The 19,156-nt window shown below is 39.5% G+C and overlaps 1 non-coding gene across 1 annotated transcript; it reads left to right on the top strand.

Moving 5' to 3' along the window:
• Positions 1-17,040: 17,040 nt before the first annotated feature.
• Positions 17,041-17,143, top strand: LOC130038488 (U6 spliceosomal RNA). The gene has a single exon (XR_008794715.1). It is a non-coding gene; the product is annotated as a U6 spliceosomal RNA (small nuclear RNA).
• Positions 17,144-19,156: the final 2,013 nt, after the last annotated feature.

Consider the following 19,156-nt stretch of genomic DNA (forward strand, 5'->3'; position numbering starts at 1 on the left):
TCATCCCTTCAATGCCCTCCCCTCCCTTGGGGCAGCACCTAGCTCTGCAGTTCATTCTGATATGAAACAAAGATAATGTATCACTTTCCCAGGACAGATGATAAAAATTTCTCATGAGAGTACCCCCGAAGCTATGCTAGCACCTAGATTTGCAAACAACATTATAAAATATTTTCAAATAAATAAAATTTATATTTGATAATGAAGGGATGTTAATATGAGAACATCTAAACCAGCTGTTTCATAATCTTTTTCTGACTAGGCCCCTCCCCTTACCTCATTTCTTTCCTGTGTTCCCTTTGTCCTACCAGTTGGCCTCCTAGTCTTCTACTGTGACTCCCGTTTATGCGATTTTTCACCTGTGGCCCCTTAGAATATCCTAGGGGCCAACAGGGGATCGTATGGTCCCTGGGTTAAGAAATACTGATCTAAGTATGTACCAATAAAGAATTAGAAAATATGTTATTCTACAGAATAGGACAATCAAGATTTTAAAATTACAGTCACCCAAATGAATAAATTCAACAGTTACTCAATAATAGATCTCAATTATCAGATCAAGGTATGAAGGTACCGGCAGAGGAACAAAGACATGCGGGTCCCAGGGCTGAGATCTCCAAGCCTACTCGGATTGGGGCTGAGCATCCTCCATCCAGATCCTCTATATTCCAGTAGGCAGGGGTCACACCCACCAACTGGCCCCCTGGCGCCATGTAATCCCATCAACGGCCAAGACCCAGAGACTATAAAACCCAGCTCCCAGAAGCATCAGTTTGGATTGATTTATCTCCAGGTTAAATTGACCTCATTTCTCCTGAGGGCAGCCTTGTTAGAAGGGCCCAGCGCCAGGTTCACTGACACTTCTGCAAGAAGCTCAAGGGATATTTATCTGACATTTACTATGAAAATCTCGTCAATCTCCCCAAGGCAAACACAAAGATGGACACTCCCTGTGTAGACCATCCTGGGTTATTTCTTTATTATTATTATCATTATTATTATTATCTTCTATTATTTATTGTGGCGATATTGGGGAGATGATTAGTCAGGGCCACACATGGCAGTGGGGGATGGAAGTGGGGTACACATAGTGCTGGGGATTAAACCCAGGGGGGCACACAAGTTCCAGGCCTGGATCCCGGGACATTTCAGGCAAGGCACAAACTATCATTTGAGTCCCATCCTGATATCTGCCCTGGCATTTTTAACGCTTACCGTTGTCCACGCCAAAATCCAGGGAACTGGTTCCTTCCCATACTGGTTTCTGTTTGTGCGTTGGTTTGATTCTGTCTCCAATCTTGGGGCCAATCATTTCCTCAGTGTCCTCCACTCTGTTATGAATCCAGTAGTAGTTGTTAGATTTTTGGTTTGTTGAGTTTTTAATTCACTGGACAGATGAAGGAATGACTTCCAATCTTCTTCCATGCAGAATCAGAAAAGTCCGTCAACATGCCTACATATTTATACAGATAATACATCCTTATTCATATATTCAGTCAATCTTCATTCTGTTCACATGTACAATGTATACAAATAGACAACCTAGTCTTGGTCATAATTGCTAGTAACAGGAAAGAAAAAGAGATTTCCCTTGCCTCTTACTGGTATTTGTAATGAAAAGAACCAGACTGTTGGTCTATTAAGTCTGCATCTCCTTCTCTCCTCTTTCTCCCATCATCTTTACTCCTCCCTGTATTATTCTCACTGCAATAGGCAGAAATGTCAAAAAGAAAACTAGGACAAAGCTAAAGATATAGAATTTTTCTAAAAGAGAAGCAAATAGAGTCCAAGGTTTTAAGTATGATGCGCAAACCCTACTACCGTAATGGGATTCAAGTATCATTTCAAAAGCATGAACCTCTTTCTAAGCACACGAACAAAGAATGATCTGTGTATCTGGGATAAATATTTTGAGCTTCAGAAAGTTAAGGGTAGGGTAAGAAGGTCTTAACATGGGAGGAGAAAGAGTGGGTAAGAACAATTTAATGCAATTTTCCATTGATCTAGGGAATAGGTTCTGAAAAAGAAAGAATAAGCTTGAGGCAACATACAATGGCATGATAGCCCAGAAAGCTGTGTTTCTGTTTCAACCAAGTGACTTTGGAAAAATGGATAAACCTCAGAAGAACTCAAAGGTTTTTCCAGGATCTGGGGTTCTTAAGGTCATGCCTTCGAATGGTTATTTAAGAGTTCTTTACAGTAGTCTAAACAGTATGGAGAATATCTATATGGGAGCAGCAAACATAGAGTCTAGGAGGAAACCCGTACACTATTACCAATGTTGCATGTGTGATGTGTTACAATACCCACACAGGTGCTAATCACATTTATTTATATAAGATTAACACTCTGTGCAGGAGAGTACCACACACAGTACAGAAACGGGTGCAGTCTCCCCTAAACACCCATAAACCCATGAAACACCTTCTCATAATTTTAGGCTGTGAGTGATAAGCGGAATTTGTACAAAACTCCTCTATATACCCACTGCACTGTCTTTCCTCATCCCTCCTTCTGCATGCTATCTACTTGTATGTTGGTGCTTTCATGTGGAAAGATTCAAACTTGATGAATATTAAATATTAGGTTTGGGGGCAGAGTGACAGTAGGGCAGATAGGGTGCTTGCTTTGCATATGACCAAGCTGGCTTCAATTCCTGGCATCCCATATGGTTCTTTGAGTCCCACAAAGTGCGATCGCTGAGAACCACTGGCTGTAGCCTCCTTTCATATTTTACTCTTAGGTTTTATGGTTCTTAGCAGAAACACTTTGCATGCTGTACCCTGTTCCCTTTGTTCCACTGCTATACGTAATGCATTAACAAAAACTTTGCATATCCCAGATCCATTAATTAAGCAGTAAGCATACTGTATGTCACCAAGTCATGCTTCACACATCTGATGACTCCCCCAAATGCCCTCCTGAGAAACCTAAAAATCAGGGAAAGCACACACAATCCCAGATGGAAAGAACAAGAAAACAGACCATAAGCGTTAAGGATGAGAACATAAATTTCCCTTCCCTCTTATGCCCAAAGGTGCACAAAACCTATTTAACTTATTTCAAGAAATCTACAACACATAAAACATGCCTAACACCTGAGCCTGTCCTTACATCCCTTCGACGGTTAGGTTTTTGTAGTCTTTTCCTGGAATCAGACAGTTTAGAACATTCGAGATAAAATGTATGGTGCATGAATTTTCCTAGAAAAAAAAACTGCATCTGAGACTGCAACATAGGGACACAAATATGGTGAACAGATTACAGAGACTGGGTTTTTGGGGTGTTTTTTGTTTGTTTGGTTTGGTTTTTTGTGTGTGTGTGTGTGTTTGGAGATACACTCAGAAGTGCCCATGGCTTCTTCCTGGCTCTTTGTTCAGGGATTACTCCTGGCAGTGTTCGGGTGACCACATGGTGTATCATGAAGTGACCCTGGGTTGGCAGCTTGAAAGACCAGCATCTTGCTGGTGCCACCTCTTTTGCACAAGAGTCTGATGTTCTCACATGTAAGGTGATGGTGGTCTGCAAAGGTGTTTTCTCTCCCTCTCACTCCCACTCAGAGGCTACAATATACTGGAGGAAGTTGTTAGTCCTCGAGTATGTCTCCTATGTTCCACAAACACAATCACATCATAATGTTTCAGGGACTCAATTTGATGACACTCATACGGAAGCAGCCCAGGGACACTGTTGTACCACTAGGGATGCTATCATAGATGCCTGTACTACAGCTACATTTCTAGTTCCTTCCAACCACTCGATGGAGATTCCACAGCCTGTGAGCAGAGAATAACAGGCACTCTGCCCACTGGGCAGGAACCTACCTGTCAAGCAGAAGTGTCACTCTGAGAAAAGCCGGCCACTGCCTTTAGTACCCACTCCACAGTAGCACTGTAGCACTGTCCTCCCATTATTCATCGATTTGCTCGAGCAGGCCCAGTAACATCTCCATCATGAGACTTGTTGTTACTGTGTTTGGCATATTGAACACATCATGGGGATCTTGCCAGGCATTGCCGTGCGGGCGAGTTACTCTAGGTAGATTGCCAGGCTCTCCAAGAGGGGCGGAGGAACCAAACCCGACTTGGCCAGGCCAACTTCTTGCAAGGCAAACACCCTACTGATGTACTATTGCTAATAGATGAATATATATATAGAGAGATGATCTCGGGGAGTCTCCCAAGCTGTGCTCAGAGAGCCTGGGGTCACTACTGGTAATTCTTGACCACCCACACTAGGCAGTTCCTTGTGAGGGTTCAAGGATACTGTGCTCACACCCCCAGATGGTGCTCTGGATCACCAAGATCATGCCAGGGGTACCTAGAGGACTCCAGGGTCTCCTGTGGTACCCGGAAAATCATGTCCTACCACACACATTAACCCCGATCAACTCTCTGGACCCTAAAAGTAAACAGTCAATTACAAAAACAACAAAACCCAAACCACACACAAACCAGGGGTTGGAGTGATAAGACAGTGAATAAGCTACTTGTCTTGCATGTGGCCAACCCAAGTTTGATCCCTGGCCCCCCTTTTGGTCCCCTCAGTCATTGAGGAGTTATCCCTGAGCTCTGAGCCAAGAATAAGCATGGAGAACAGCCAAATATAACAAAACATAATTATAAAGTCATTATTTTACATGTAAAGGAAGCACTGATGACATTTATATCCAGATGGAGATCTTATAAAACACGTATATCAAAAGTGGAAAGAAATTATAAAGCAAAGAATATTCTGAGGTTTAAAATATACAATATCAGAAATGAGAAAAGTAAATCAGGAGTTCACTAACAGATCTGAAATTGTGCAGGATAAATAACATGAAAACAAGCAGACAGTTATAATAGTTGCAAGGGAATAGTGAATAAAATTAATGCTGAAATATGGGTAAAGTCTCAAAGAAATGAGGACCATTAGAAGGCAGAGGAAACATGGAATATATATATATATATATATATATATATATATATATATATATATATATATATACAAGCTACTGAGAGTATCTTGCCCGCACGGCAGAGCCTGGCAAGCTACCCGTGATGTATTCGATATGCCAAACACAGTAACAACAAAGTCTCACGATGGAGACGTTACTGGGCCCGCTTGAGCAAAATCGATGAACAACGGGAGGACCGTGACCGTGACCGTGATATATAATGAAAATTTCATAAGGAGAGACCAAAGGAAGCAAAATTAAAAAATCAAAGATTTATGGACAAGTTAAAAAACTAAAAATCTTAAATCTGTTTTTGTTGGTTTGGGAGTCATATTAGTCTCTTCTAGAGCTTCCTCCTAGAACAAAGACACTCCAGATTGTGATCCAAGGACCAAATACAATGCCGGGTATCAAGCCTGGGTTGGCAGCATTCAAAGCCTTTACCCTTGTACTATCAGTGCAATTGGTCCAAGTCTTGAGAGGACAGAAATTCCAGCTCTGAAGTCTCTTGAAAGCAATCATTTAACTTTTCACTGTTTAGTTGCAAGGGATAGCTGAGCTTAAATCCCAGGTAAATCCTGTTTTCTCCTCTCAGCTCAGAATGACTTTAGTGTTTGTTCATCGGCCTTGCCATGAACAATATATTTTCCTACTTTTCCATTCAGTGACAGTTTCTCTTTCTCTTTCCCTCGTGATGAAGTGAGCTGAGAGAGGAGGAAAAGAGTGCATGAAAGGAAGGAGTTAGAGTGCAAGCCAGTCATAGAGTATAAGAAGGGACTAAGAACCATCGTGTTATACAAAGCCTAAAAGTACAAAGAGGGTCTGAAAGCACACCTTTTTTTGTGAGCCGAAGACATTTATTTATTTATTTATTTATTTATTTTAATTTTTATTAGTGAGACATCATGAGGTACAGTTGTAGACTTACAAATTTTTGTGTTTGGGTTTCAATTATACAATGATCGAATACCCATCCCTCCACCAGTGCCCATTTCCCACCACCACGGGTCCCAGTATCCCTCCTACTCCCCCATCCCCCCATCCCACCCTGCTTCTGTGGCAGGGTATTCCCTTATGTTCTCTCTCTCCTTTTGGGTGTTGTGGTTTGCAAAAGAGGCATTGAGTGGCGGCGATCATGTTTGGTCTATAGTCTACTTTCAGCGTGCTTTTCCCATCCTGGGAGGATCCTCCCAACACCTTTATTTGGTGTTCCCTTCTCTATACCTTTAAGATATTTGAGAGAGAGATAGAAAGAGGTGGGGGGAGTCTCAGGGAGGGACACTTAAACAGGACTTTGATAGAAACAAAGATCAGGATAAGTGGTTTTCAATAGGAAGTGTGCCAATGGGTGGAGTTGAGGGGGTACTAGAGAAGGGAACCCTAGGACATTGGGGGAGGGGGAACTGCCTGCTCTAGAGGCAGACTGGGGACTGGGGAAACTGGTAAAATTGGTGGAAGAAAGTGGAAACTGATGAAGGGATTGGTGTTGAAACATTGTATGCCTAAAAATTAATAATGACTAAAGTTGGTAACTGTAATTCACAGTGACCTGATTTAAAAAAATTAAACCTGGCTTGCAACTTCTTTTAATAGACTAAGAATAGGTCAAGTTCCGGGGCCACAGTACAACAGGTAGGGTGTTTGCCTTGCAACATCAGACCCAAGTTCAATCCCTGGAACCCCATATAATCCCTGAAGCCCCCAGCAGTGATCTGTGGGTGCAGAGTCAGGAGCAAGCTCTGAGTGCAGCTGGGTGTGGCCCCCAAGCAAAAGGATAAGTCAAATACCCATTTCACAAAAAGGTAGAATGTCTCCTTCTTCAATAAATATATATGAGCCACCCAGGGTTCAAGTATCTGCTTAGTGAGAAGTTTGTTATGCACAAAAGCCCCAAGGCTTCTTTGAGCTTTGACAACATGGCTAATGCCATGCTTAAAATTGAGAATAGCTGAAAGTAGATAAAGGAACAAGCATGATAACCTCTCAGTATCTGCATTGCAAACCATAATACCTCAAAGTAGAGAGAGCAAGAGAGTGTCAGGGATATTGTCTGCCAAGGAGGCAGGGGGAGGGTGGGAAGGGGGGTTATACCGGGGACATTGGTGGTGGGGAATGTGCACTGGTGGAGGGATGGGTGTTTGATCATTGTGTGATTGTAACCCAAACATGAAAGCTTGTAACTATATCTCACGGTGATTCAATAAAATAAAAATAAATAAATAAATAAAGTGAGAATAACCCCCCTTCCCTTTCCTTTTTTCTCTGTCACTTAGAATGCTTTGGACTATCTCCACCTATTAGGTCTCCCTCCCAATTTTTAAAGCTTTTCTTTATCTTAGATATGGAGGCCTTTCTTTCTGCATGTGACTATAGAGTAGTCATTCTTTTGAAAAAACTTTGAATCCAAATTAGCTCTCTATACCTGTAGGCTCTTTGCTGGCAGATTTAACCAACCATGAGTTGAAAATATATATGATGTAATTAAGCTTATGTGTACTGAAGATATACCGAGTTTTCCCTTGTTATTATTCCCTAAATAACACAGTAAAACAATTATTTAGATGTTATATTGTTTTATATTGTTTTAAGTCTTAAACATAATGTAAAGTTCATTTAAAGTTATATTGTTTTAAGTATTACACATAATTTAAAGTTCATTTAAAGTATACAGAAGAATGCTCATTGATTATAAGCAATTGCAAATCTATCTTATACAAGGGTCTTGTGGGTCCTTGAATATTGGTATCTGGAACCAATCCCCCATGGATACTGAGGAAATATAGCATATGTCTGTAAGACCCTTTCAAGAGAAGGTACATCCCATTTATCCTTTATCCCCCGCAATACTTGCATATGAGCTTTACTTAGTAAAGAACTATGAAATAAAGCATATGGGAAGTGAAGATATATCAATTTTCAGTGGAAATATATAACAAAACAACAACAACTCATGTTATAATTGACTTCATCACTGACAGATTTCTTGAAATGTAGAGATGGGAAGGGAATTTTCTTTACCTTTGAGCTGTTTTTGTCCAAAACACAACACCCTAGACTACAGTTGAAGGTACAAATCAAACCAATTTCTATTAGAAGATAGTAAAATTGTGCTATTCATAATTTTGAAAAACATAAACATAAAGAAAGATCAATAAATTATCACAGGTTGGAGAGAGTGGTGGTAGAAAGATTAAACACATGTGATATACTGCATTGGGTCCTGAAATAGAACAATGACTTTAATGGGATAAACTGATAAAATGGGTATAAATTCTGGAGTTTAGTTAATAGTAGTATGCATGCTAATGTTGTATGTTTAGTTTGAAATGATGTCACTGCAATACAGACTGGTAAAATTAAAAAATAAACTGAGGCTGTATGGGGGTACATGCAGACTCTCTCTAATCTCAACATTTTTTAAGTCCAAGAAAATTGCAGTTCCATTTTACAAAGTGAGATGGTATATTCTGGCTTAAGACTTGAAGACTCAATATTGTTTAAATACCAATTTTCCCCAATGAAATACCCAGAATCAAACAAGTGAAATAAATTTGCTAGCGGTTCTTTGGGTCTTCAGTTGTGCGTGGGTCTCGGCCGGAGCTCTATCCCTCTCGGAAAGACTGGCAAGCTACCGAGAGTATTCCGCCCGCACGGAAGAGCCTGGCAAGCTATCCGTTGTGTATTCGATATGCCAAAACCAGTAACTACAACTGGTCTCATTCACCTGACCCTGAAGGCTTCACCAACATGGCAGCATAGAGAAGGATGAGAAAGGAGAGGCCGACAAAATCTCAAGGCCGAACTAGGCTGCCACAACGAAGGAAGACAAAAATGATCGTCTGTACTTTCAATGCACGTACGCTAGCATCAGATGCATCCATCGAGGACCTGATGGTACAAGCGCGAATGATCAAGTACGACATCATTGGTCTGACCGAGACAAGAAGGCACGAATCTCACCATGCCGTTTTCGACACTGGAGAAGAATTGTTCCTCGGAACATGCGATAAAAGAGGTGTTGGAGGCATCGGTGTCCTTGTCAACACAAACTTGGCCAAGAGCATTCGAATGCCTAACAACCCGAATCGGACGTTTACATTTGAACAGATGTGGCTCACTGCCTGCAGTTTCTATCTTCCTTGTCTACGCACCAACATCTCACTATGATGAAAGAGAAATCGAGAAGTTCTACATGGAGCTAGAGAAGTTCTATAAAGAAGACCACACCTTCTACAAGATCATTGTGGGTGATTTTAATGCCAAGATAGGACTGAGAAGATCAGCTGAAGAACTTCTCATCGGGACCCATGGCCTAGAATGGAACGAACAGGGTGAGAGACTGTCTGAGTTCATCATGATGACCAAAACCATTCATGGTAACTCACAGTTCCAGAAGGCAGAATCTAAATGATGGACATGGGAGTCTCCCAGTGGACGATTCCACAACAAAATAGACCACATCATATTTAATCGACGGTTTTGCCTGACTGATGTTGCTGTTGTCCCAAAATTTCGAACGGGATCAGACCACCGTCTCCTTCGTGCAAAATTCTACTTGACAGAGCGGGGAGAAAGGGCTGCAAAGTTCAAAAAGAGAACTCCCAGAATGACCACCAACTGGGAACTCTTTGGTACTATTGCGGCAACATGGGAAGATGCCATTGTTGACAAGATTGACGAGGAATACGATCGACTGGTTCAGCACCTCCATGAATGTGCGAGGAACGCCAAGAGAGAGATAGCCACAAAAAATCGCCTATCTTTGAGAATTCTTGAGCTAATTTGCCACCGTGGTTTGGCGCATGCCTCAGGCAACCACAAGCTAACGTCGGAGCTCGCAAAGCAGTGTAGAGATGTGATCAAGGAAGACCTCAAAGAGAGAAGAGCAGAAGTACTGGTAGATGCGGCAGAAGCCGGGAAAAGTATTCGTAATGGTTTTTTGCAGGAATTTACCAAATGATTCTCAAATTTATCTAAAAATTAATTTAGCTCACATGAAAGTAAAATACAACCAATCTTTACAAAATAATATTTAGAGGTATTACAGTAACATAATAAAATTATATTTAAATATAAAGAATATTACATATATTACATTATATCATTGACAATAAAGCTACTCAAGATGCCATATGTTCCCCCAGCACCATTAGGAGTGAACCCTGAGCACAAAGCAGGGAGCACCCCCTGACCATTGATGTCTGTGGTTCAAAAACCATAAACCAATGAAAAGATCAATCACGGACCTAAATACTAGAGTAAAGCAACAAAGCTCCTAAACTAATTCTAAAAAAAGTATTGTCAACACAGGGTAGAGAAGTGTTTCTCAGAGAGTTCCTCAACATACTAAACTTAAAACACAGTATTGACTAATGAGTGTTCTTCAGGGCTGGGAAGGTAGTGTAAGAGTTGGTACATATTGGTGCGTACTGAGAGTCATGCACACAACTGATTTTGGTTTGATCCCCGGCACTCCATATGGTCCTCTGACCACCCAAAGGAGTGAGTCCCTGAGCAGAGAGCCAGGAGTAATCCTGAGCACAAGATATGGCTCCAAACATCGCTCTATCCCCCAAATGGGCATAACTCAAGCCTTATATGCTCTCAACCCTGGTTCAATTCCGAGCACCATCTCTCCACCTCCCCCCTGGATACCAGCAAGCAAAACTCTGGGGTCTCTGAGCAACCTTGGGTGGCTCTGGAGGTTCTTGTACCAAAAGGCCAGAGCCTCAAGCCTCTGTACTGAATTGAATGATCCCATTGACCACAGATAACCAGCAGTGACCCCTTAAGCACTGTTTGGGATTCCTGCACACACAAAGTGCTCATCAAATTCAATCGTGTACTCATCAAAACTTATCAGTAGGAAATGAACTGTCAAATCAAGTATTAGAAGAAAATATTTTTATCCATTTCCTTTTAGAAAACTGTCACTGTCACTGTCCTCCCATTGTTCATCGATTTGCTTGAGCGGTCCCAGCAACGTCTCCGTTGTGACACTTGTTACTGTGTTTGGCATATCTAATATGTCAGAGAAAGCTTGCCAGGCTTTGCCGTGGGGGCGAGATACTCTCAGTAGCTTGCCCGGCTCTCCGAGAGGGGCAGAGGAATTGTACCTGGGTTGATCAGGTCAGCAGTGTGCAAGGCAAACACCCTACCCACTGTGCTATTGCTCCAGCCCATATACAGAATATCTATCCAGTTTGTACACAGCATTTTTCTAACCCTCCTCCCCCTCCCAAAGATAAACACTTCAAGAAAAATTAGGAATATGGGGCTGGAGCGATAGCACAGTGGGTGGGGCGTTTGCCTTGCACGCGACCAACCTGGGTTCGATTCACAGCATCCCGTATGGTCATCCGAGCACCACCAGGAGTATTTCCTGAGTGCAGAGCCAGGAGTGACCCCTGTGCATCGCCGGTTGTGACCCAAAAAGCGAAAAAGAAAAAAAGAAAAATTAGCAATATGTTTGTCTTGTTTCACAAACTTAACTGTCAAAAATACATGAAAAAAATACTCAAGTCCATCAATCGTTATGGAAACACATTTAATGGCTAAAGAACTTTATAGCAGTTGTAAAAGATAGTCACAGTTCCTGACCAGCCAACTACATTCAGTTCTTAAAATTCTTATTTATTAGTCTCTATAATCCTACTTGGCTTCTTCTTATCGGCTTGTTACTGTGGTTCCTATTCTGATACAAACAGCCTTGAACCTCTTTGTTGAGAAGCAGGAATTTATCCTTTGAAGTCTGTGGTATATCAGTGGTAATTGTACAAGTACATTAGACGACCATCACTGAAATTATTCTATTAGAGATCGTGCCTTGATTTGTCCCTGAAGATAAAATTAATGTTTCTCACAGAGATATCATCATAATTACTCCATAATAAAGTAAGAAATTGCAAATTTCAGTACAAAACCTACAAAAAGAGGAATTTACTTTCCAAATCCGTCAATAAGCTTTTTCTAATCACATTTTATAGAACAATTTCAAGGAAAGAAATGAAAGGCACTGACTCTAGCTAACTCGCAGATCTCATGAATTTTCATTTAGTTACAAATTATCACCTGCTGTCAAAATGTACTAATTCCTTAGTAAATTGCAAATTAGTGATTGCAGTTGTGATAGGGGTGCTAATTTTCATTTGCTAAACTCCATTAAGAAACCTTTTTAATAAATCAATTCCCTCACACCTTTACCACTTAAAAACTGAACGCGGTTACCTTCATTCTGAATGCCCACCTAAGACCCTATTTGAAATACAAAATGAAAAAAAAAATAAGCAATGGTATGTTTCATGTTTATGCAGTAATTTGGTGTGTTTGTGTGTTTCACTGCGTGCATACATGTATGAAAAGATGTAGGAGCCAGATCAGTAACACAATGGGTAAGCACTTGCCTTACAAGAGGCTGACCAGGGTTCAATTCTCAGAACCCATATTGTTCTCTGATCCTTGATAGGAGTTATTCCTGAACACAGGGACAGGAATAAGCTCTGAGTACGGCCAAGTATAGCCCCAAATAAAACAAAAACAGAGTATGCACTTATGGAATGCAGTGTGTATATCGGTCACGGTCCTCCCGTTGTTTATCGATTTGTTCGAGCGGGCCCAGTAATGTCTCCATCGTGAGACTTGTTGTTACTGTGTTTGGCATATTGAATACGTCACGGGGAGCTTGCCAGGCTTTGTCGTGTGGGTGAGATACTCTCGGTACCTTGCCAGGATCTCCGAGAGGGGCAGAGGAATCGAACCAGGCTCAGCTGGGCCGGCTGCGCACAAGGCAAACGCCCTACTGCTGTGCTATCGCTCCAGCCTGCAGTGTGTATATAAATCAGATATATCCAGGCTTGGCAATGGTTTTACAACCTAGTTCTTTTCACTTGGTAACTAATGTATCATTGATTGTGTAAAATGAATTTTTTTCCTGGGGGAAGAGGGGGTCACGCCTGGCAATGTCAGGACTCACTCTACTTCAGCATTCAGGAATTATTCCTGGTGGTGCTTGTGGGCCGATATGCGATACAGGGGATCAAATCCGGGTCAGCTGCATTCAAAGCAAGCACCATGCCCGCTGTACTATCTCTCCAGCCCCAGGATTGTGTGAGATGATTTTATGGGCATATTGATAACTGTCACTGTCACTGTCCTCCCGTTGTTCATCGATTTGCTTGAGCAGGCCCAGTAACGTCTCTATTTTTTTGAGACTTGTTGTTACTGTGTTTGGCATATTGAATATGTCACGGGGAGCTTGCTAGGCTTCGCCGCGTGGGCGAGATACCCTCGGTAGCTTGCCGGGCTCTCTGAGAGGGGCGGAGGAATCGAACCTGGCTCTGCCGGGCTGGCTGCACACAAGGCAAATGCCTTACCACTGTGCTATCGCTCCAGCCCATTGATAACTAATAATCTAATTGTTATATTTCATTTGTATATTAGTAAAATTAACAAATGAAACCTTTGACTTCAGGGACAGTAGAGGTTAAATATGAACATAGGAAACAAACATATCACACAAGTCTGAAGTTTAAGGTATGAAGATTTAAAATCCTGTTGCAAAACATGTAAATTGAGCACAACAATAAGTAGCTTTATATTTTCCTATTTTATATTTGTGCTTAGCCACAAGATAGAATTCTCTCTGTTCAGATAGTAATGAATGTATTATGACAAAAGAAGTCTTTTATATCTGACTGGCATTAACTTTCCATTCTTCACTCTTGTTGACAAGGATTTCCGATGCTGTTTTATAAGCAGGAGAATAAAAAATCATATAAACTATGTTAGTTACATAGTAAAATGTTATGAGGAAATAGTCATTTTACTTAAATTAGAGAATGTACATCTATGATGTCATAGTTTCTTAAATTGAAATACAAGCATTTAATAAAAGAATTAAAATGGATTATTTGATATCGCGTTGGGAATGAAGATCTACATATTAAATGTTGTTGCAGTAAACCACAATGCACTGTCCCTAATAATTTGTTTCTATAGTCAATGTGACAATTTTTACAGAATTTTTAAAACAGATTTTTACAGAATTCACTGAATCTGAATAATTAAGCAAGATTTATAATTGTTGTATCATGAATCAGAAATTAGGTTGAGAACACACTGACATAAGCAGAACAAAAAACCTGACAAAAATGGGAGAACATATTTGTTAGTATTCACTTGTGTTACTGATAGAGAATAAATACAAAATTTCCAGATGATTTTAATCATTTCTCTTGAAAATTTTCATGGCATCACATCAATTTGATGTTACAAGAATTTATAAATCTATTCCTTAACTCTGCCTAAAACATTGGCCATAAACACTTGAAACCATAAAATACTAAGTCCACCAGTTTCCCTAACTCCTAGAATTTGTCACTTTCTTACTGGGAGACTTCAAGTATTTTTGTTTATTGATGATAATTTTATGAGAGCTGTTTTTGAAAAAAGTTGGTTTCTGATGGGATAACAAAGAGAAAAAGATGGGGAAATACAGGATCAATGAGTGCAAAATATCCCCAGAAGTCTCCAGACTGGGATCTCTAGGGCCTTCTTGGAATAGGGGCTGGCCAATTTCATACCCTGCCAAAAGGCCGAGCAGCCTCTCCCTATACCTGACATTCCTAGCATATAAACTACCCAGCTCCACAGTTCAACAACTAATTTCCAAGTCTCTGAATCACCCCACCTCTACAGTTCCTGAAGCATGTGGCCACATATGGAGCCACCAAAGTTTTCAAAGTACTGACAGTCTAATAAAAGCATAGAAAATTTGATAAGAAAGTTGCATAGACTCCGACTAAGATTAATGAGCACAAGCAGTAACACAGAATACTCAGCTAGCTCAGCAAATACTCAGACAATGACTTTAGTAACGTCATCGTAAGATATAACAATATTTGCAAGTTTTGTTTACTGAACTATTCTTTTAATTTTTTATTAGTGAATCACCATGGGGTACGGTTACAGACTTTCGTGCTTGCTATTTTTTATAATTCTAAATAATTAATATATACTTGCTATAATTACATATATTCAGATATATCTGTCACTGTCCTCCTGTTGTTCATCGATTTGCTCGAGCGGGCCCAGTAACGTCTCCATCATGAGACTTGTTATTGTGTTTGGCATATATTAATACGTCATGGGGAGCTTGCCAGGCTCTGCCGTGTGGGCAAGATACTCTCGGTAGCTTGCCAGGCTCTCCGAGAGGGGCGGAGGAATCGAACTCGGGTCGGCCATGTTGGCTGCTTGTAAGGCAAATGCCCTACCGCTGTGCTATCGCTATGTATTATACATTTACTATGTTTTTATAATTATATAAAATTATACTATCCATAATCACATCAATATGTCATAGTAACATGTTTTGCTGATTATAAATAAACATTAATGGAGTGCAGTGATAGGGGCCAGAGAGACAGCTTAAAGAGTACACACTGTATACAAAAAGCCAAGATTCAATCCCTGACACTTCCTTGTCCTTTGCACACTCCCAGAATTATCCCAATCATGGAGGTAGGAACAGCCCCTGAGCATTCCTGAGTGTGGCCCAAACATTTTTTAAAAATTAAATATGCATAATTCTATAATACATATAATATTCTAATGCATATATAATTTAACCTAAAAATTTCCTTTGCCTCATATCTCTTTATATTAGTTATACATGGAATAATGATATTTTTTATTCATCAAGAGACCATCTACACTGTGACGACTGCATGTTGCATTTTATCAGAATCTGTAACTCACGAAACACATGAGTATTTTCTTGTCTTATTTTTTTTTTGTTTTGGGGCCACACTGGCTGTGCTGAGCACTTATTCCTGGCTCTAGGAATCACTCAGGAATCACTCCTGTCAGGACTCAGGAGACCATATGGAGTGCTGAGAATCGAACCTAGGCTGGCCATGTGCAAGGTAAATGCCCTATCCGTTGTACTATCTCTAGTCCCCATAACTATATTTTCTGGCTGAATGTTGGATAACATTGGGCTGTCTTTCCTCTTTCTGCAAAAAACTTAGATTTATTGAGCTATTCTCAGAACAATGGCCCTGAGGCATACCCAATTCCATCAATCACTAATAATCCAATATTGCTTTTCTCTTTCCTTTATGTCATTTGCATGGTTTATTTAGCATTGTCCTTTTTGTGTAGACACAGGAAGACAGTTCATGCTATACTTTGTAACATGAGAGTTAATTAACTCCAAAATAATATTTACTCCTGGGCATCCAAATTTCAGATCACAGTTCTCAAGTCAGGTTAGCCTTTACTAACCCCAGCAGGGTCCTTATTCAGTTACTTCTTTTTGGGTTATGACAGAGTTTGTTCCATGACCATGCTCAACTTATTATACTTACAGTACTTAGCTTGTCTCCTTTTGATGCCAAAGTAGCTCACAGTTTGCTCTGAGTCCATCCAGTCCCTTTATCGAGACCCTGCTTTTGGAGTGCTAGGAACTAAGGGCAACTAAGGCTCAAGTCAAGTAAATATGGATACCCAGAAGTAAATATTATTTGGAGTCAATTAACTCCCATGTAACAAAAACATAGCATCAACTGTCTTCCTATGTCCATACAAAAAGAATGTTGCTCAAGCATGCAAATGACATAAAGGAAAGAGAAAAGCAATATAGGATTATTAGTGCTTGATGGAATTGGGTGTGCCTCAGGGGCACTGTTGTGGGAGCAGCTCAATAAACATAAGCTCCCTGCAGGAAGAGCAAGGACAACCCAATGTTATCCAACAGTGGAATATATATATATAATGGGGTCAGAGGGAAGAAAATGGATAATGCACTTGTATTTCATGCAACTGATGTGGGTTCCATCCCTGGTACCATATACGGAAACCTGAACACTCTCTTTATATTCTAGACAAACTTTTAGCAAGCTGCAATATATATATAGTCCAATGGACTTTATTCCAGGTTTACATATTTGAAGTAACATTCATATTTTGATGAACTTCATGAAAAGTAGCATTGTCCTCCCGTTGTTCATCAATTTGCTCGAGTGGGCACCAGTAACATCCCACAACAAATTGTGAGACTTGTTGTTACTGTTTTTGGCATATCAAATAGTCATGGATAGAGCTAGCTTTGGCAGTAAGTATACTAAAATTGGAACTATACAGAGAAGGATAACATGGCCCCTGTGCAAGGATGACATGCAAATTCGTGAAGTGTTCCATATTTTTCTGAAACCCAAGCACAAAAATTTGTAAGTCTACAGCTGTACCTCGTTGTTTCATTAATAAAAATTTTTTAAAAACATTTCCATAAAAGAAAAAAAATACATCACGGGTAGCTTGCCAGGCTTTGTCGTGTGGGCGAGATACTCTCGTAGCTTGCCGGGCTCTCCGAGAGGGGCAGAAGAATCGAACCCAGGTCAGCTGCATGCAAGGCAAATGCCCTACCTGCTGTGCTAACGCTCCAGCCCATGGAAGTACTGAAGAGATAATACATTTGGTTTCTGCAACCCTTATAATCATTTTGAGTAGAGATAAATACTTGTAAAATATAAGCTCCTCTTTATGATAAACGTCCTATCAAATCATGAATAGTATAAAAGAGTTCATTAGTTAATTAAAAGAGTTCATTGAAGTGCAGCTAAACTAAAACAAATAAAATCTATAACAAAGCATTGATCAAAATACAGTATTGTACTACTTCATGATAGAAGAAGGTGAATGAATCCCTGAGTGTTGGAAAGAATATGAGTATATCTGCTCTTATATAATACATGTACTGTTCTACTGGCTCTCTTAGCAAGAATAATACAGAAAAATAAAAATATTTCTTAATAAAGTTAAAGTTCATGGGGAAGTAAATCTTTATTTCTCTACAGCTAGCCTAATTTTTTATGGAGAAAGTTCTAAGGGGTTAACTAAAAAGTTGCTATAACTCACAGGTTTTCAAGTTTGCAGAATATAAATTTTAATAAAATCAGTATTATTCCTCTATACTAGAAATAAACAAATTGGAAATTAGGAAAATACAACTTAAAATATGAAAAAATGAAAAGAATTAGTAACATTTAAATTAAAAATAGGGCAGTTATAAATAGGGACTTTTTTTTATAAGTGAGTCACCATGAGATACAGTTACAGACATAAACTTTCGTGCTTACATTTCAGTTATACAATGATTGAGTACCCGTCCCTCCACCAGTGCCCATTCTCCACCACCAATGATCCAAAGATACTTCCCACCACCCCCACCCCACCTCTGTGGCAGGGCATTCAAATAGGAACATTTTTATTCATTTCATAGAAGATATGCAAAAGGTATGTAAGATTATTATAAGTTTTACATACATTCTATGAAATGAAACTGAAACTTTATTTTCCATTTAATATTTGGAGAAACTTTACTGTTATTCTGTCAATACTATGCCTCTTGAACATTGTTATATACATACTGTTTGTGAGCCTTTCACTAACCATTTTTTTAATATTTTTAATGAATCACTGTGAGATACAGTCCTTACACTAACCTTTAGCCGAAAGCAATAAGCTTACTTTTCCAGGAAGAGGCAATGAAATTAAAAACACAACATTTATTAAAATGTACAGTTAGAGAATAACATAAATCTAAACCAACTGTTTACATGGCTTTGAAATAATGCATTCAAAAGGTGTAATTTATGCGTTTCTTTCCCGATTTTTTGAGGGAAAGCAATATAATTATATTAATACCAAAAAAGGATTATAAAGTTGTTATAGATACGTTTCTATGATTATTTTATCCCTTGAGTATATTGAGTTAAAAGGCTAAAATCTGTTAAATATTAACATGCCATGGGAAAAGCAATTAAAACAAAGTAAGAGAACATGGACTTCTAAAAATAATTTACACAAAACTATCAGAAATGTTTTGCATAATGCCATTGAATCCTTTGTCACTAACATTTGAGAGAAAAGGCATCTTGCAACTGATATATGTAATAGTTATAGAATGTAAACCTTTTGTGGGCAGGGACTTGATTTAATTCACTGCTGTCAATAAATATTCACAGTATTAATTCACAATGTTTGCCAGATAGTCGTAGTCAATAAATATTCATCAAGCAAATAAGTGAATAACAGATTTCTTTAATTTAACTGTTGACACTTTAATAATATTAGTGGCATAATTCTGATTTAAAATTTTAAATCAAGATAGTTTTCAAGAAGATAATGATGGCATTTTTTAACTAAGACCATTTATTT

This window comes from Sorex fumeus, unplaced genomic scaffold (genome assembly GCF_029834395.1).
Source record: "Sorex fumeus unplaced genomic scaffold, SorFum_2.1 ptg000075l, whole genome shotgun sequence".
Taxonomy (NCBI): Eukaryota; Metazoa; Chordata; class Mammalia; order Eulipotyphla; family Soricidae; genus Sorex; species Sorex fumeus.